This window comes from Microcaecilia unicolor, chromosome 2 (genome assembly GCF_901765095.1).
Source record: "Microcaecilia unicolor chromosome 2, aMicUni1.1, whole genome shotgun sequence".
Taxonomy (NCBI): Eukaryota; Metazoa; Chordata; class Amphibia; order Gymnophiona; family Siphonopidae; genus Microcaecilia; species Microcaecilia unicolor.
The window spans coordinates 564,070,365-564,073,502 of NC_044032.1; positions in this window are offsets into that span (position 1 = coordinate 564,070,365).

Below are 3,138 nucleotides of genomic sequence, written 5' to 3' on the forward strand. Positions count from 1 at the left end.
CTTCTTTTACCTGCAGACACGAGGCGCTGTTCCTCGCCACTGCTTTGGAAGTTTTCCATTAAAGCAATTCAACTCTGTACTTGGAAGAGGGTGGGTACAATGCTGATTGTTCTACTGTTCATGGAGAAGGCAAACAGCTTTGTTTTCTTTGAAGACAAGCAGGACTAAGTGATGGGATTTGAATCCCTAGCTAAGGGCTTCTTTCGAGCAAAAAAAAAAAAAAAGGTTACACCAACTCTGTAAATATGCTGGCAAAATAATTTTTGATAGTCTAAACTGTTTTATATTTTTTATTTTTAGGAAGGCAGACAGGATGCTGTTTGCTGTATCTGACTGTTGCCACATAACCCAAAACAACCAAACAGCAAGGCAAACCTGCAAACTCTGTGTCCTTTATTCCTTTTCTTAGATCTGTGCCATCAGAAATAACACAGTTTCTAACCTGAAAGAGCAGCATACCTTCCACATATAGCAGACATTTATATGCTGGCAAACATAAAGCTTTATGCTCTTGATCTACCAGAATAGGATGTGAAGAAATTCTTCACAGAACAAAAACATTTTCAAAAATCTAACAGATGAAATATTGGAACTTTTAAATTAAGTTCTAATACATGTATCATATACAGTATAAAAAATCACCAATATGCATAAAAAATTATCAAAAATGTAATGAATCATATATAATGGGGATTTTTGAATATTTTATGATGCAATGTTTTTAGAAGATAGAGATACCTGTATATAATATGTAAGCCACATTGAACCTGCTATGAGTGGGAAAGCGCGGGGTACAAATGTAATAAAATAAAAATAAAAGCAGGCTGCGGGAGGTGGCAGGAACGAGAGGACTTTGGGTGGGAGTAGCGGTTTTGTGGACGGAGCTGAGGGTAGGCAGGTGGGGACTGTGTCCGGGGGGGGGGGGGGGGGGGGACTCAGATGTGAGAAGGGGACTGGGTCGGGGGGGGGGGCTCAGATGGGAGAAGGGAACTGGGTCTGGGGGACAGATGGGAGAAGGGGCGTGGAGCTGGAAGGAACTGGGGTCTGAAAAGGGGGCAGGAGGGAGAATGGGGTCATGCCTGGGGCAGGGGCAGGTGGGGAGAATGGATTTGGGGCTGAAAAGGTGAGCAGGTGAGAGAATGGGGCTGGAGCTGAAAAGGGGGGCCCTAATGTAAGGCATGTGCATGAAGGGGACTGGAACTGGGAGCTGAAAAGGGCAGGGGCAGAAACCGTGGGGACTGAAAAGGGGACAGGGAGAAGTGGCTGGGACTGCAGTTCGGGACTGGTGGGAGAAAAGGGCTGGGACTGAAACTGGGACTGGTGTGGGGACTGGGGCTGAAGCGGGGGCAGGGAGAAGTGGCTGGGGTTTGAAACTGGGGACTGAGGGATAGTGGGGCTGGAACTAGGGGGCAGTGGAGAGAAGAGAGAGGGGGTGATTGATCCTGGATGGATGGGGGAGTGAGAGGAGGGCAGACCCTGGATGATGGAAGAGGGAGAGCAAATGGTGGATCTAAGGGGCAGAGAGAACAGGTCAGACAGTGGGTAGAATGTAGTGAAAAAGCAGACAGTGGATGGAAGGGGGAGAGAGGGCAGACGGGTGGATGGAAGGGGCAGAGATAGAGGGCAGATGTGGATGGAGAGAGAGCAGACAGTGGATGGGAGGGGGCAGGGAGGAGAGGGCAGACATTGGGTGGCGGGACGGGAGAGAGAAGGCAGACACTGGATGGCAGGGAGAGAGAGAAGGCTGATGCTGAATGGAAGGAAGACAGTGAAAAGAAGATGAGGAAAGCAGAAACCAGAGACAACAAACTGTAAATAAATATATATTTTTATTTTTTTGCTTTAGGATAAGTAGTATTGTAACTGTGTTAATAAAGGCTTATATATAGACCATGGAAATAAGGTAATCTTTATTAGACTAATTTTAATACATTTTGACTAACCTCGGAGAACAAAACCCCGTTCCTCAGGTCAGGATAGGATACTGTAACAGCACTATACTGTAGTGATCTGAGGAAGGAGGTTTTGACCTCTGAAAGCTAATGTATTAGTCCAATAAAATGGTATTATTTATTTTCTATATTTGTTTATTTCTATTTGTTAATTTGTAAAGTGATTGGTATTGGTTAGTTTTTTCAAATTTACATCTGCTGTCTTTATATTTCGCACAGTACTAGGGACATTTTCTGTTTCTGTGGTGTTGCATTGTATGCTCAGTCTGGCCTCTTGGGGGTTCAGTTTAATTTTTGTCTAAATAGAAAGTTATGATTACTTATTCTATAGTGCTTTAGGGTGTATCTGTGTTTGTGAAAAGACACGGCTTTCAGTGGCATTGACTGTGCAGGATCGACAATCGTACTAGTCTGTCTGGTTTTGTTTTACAATAGGTGAATTGATGTCTAGTCTTACTTTAGTGTTTAAGATGCTTCCTTTTCCTTATAGGACTCGTAGAAATTACTGCTTATGGTATGGTAGAATTGCTGTAGAGTTCCTGAGTGTTTTGTATTCTCGGTATGCCTAGTACTGGATTTTGGAGGGGGATGTTAAAAAATGACCGGCCCCGGGTGTCAACTATCCTAGCTACGCCACTGAATTTATCTAGTCCTTACATGCATATGCTTTTGCTTTTTAAACCCAAAGGTTTGCTATGATAGCATTGTGCATATTTGAATTAGTTTTTCTGTACAAGGTTTGCTTGATTTGTCTTTATTTGAAATAAAAAAATGTTTAAAATGCATCTTGTCAACAAGGGGTGGGGCTAGGTGGGGGGGGCCCACCTAATTGGTCTGCACAGGGCCCCAGCAGCACCTAGATTTAGGCGAGATATATATGCTTAGTTGATCCTAGCGCTTAAAACAACGCACCTCCATTTATACCAACGAAAATTTGGTATAAATCCCAGCGCGTAGAGTTAGGTGCAGAAGGCCATATTCTATAACATGTAAGTTTTGGAACGCCCATGACCAACACCCATTTCCCCACCCATAACCACACCTCTTTTTACCTGTGCGCATTAAAATTTAGGCGCAGTGATTACAGAACACACATACCGATTTATGCATGTAAATTCTAATTATTGCCAATTAGTGCTCGTTATTGCTTGTTAAGTGCTGTTAGCAACACTGCTTGTTAAGTCAA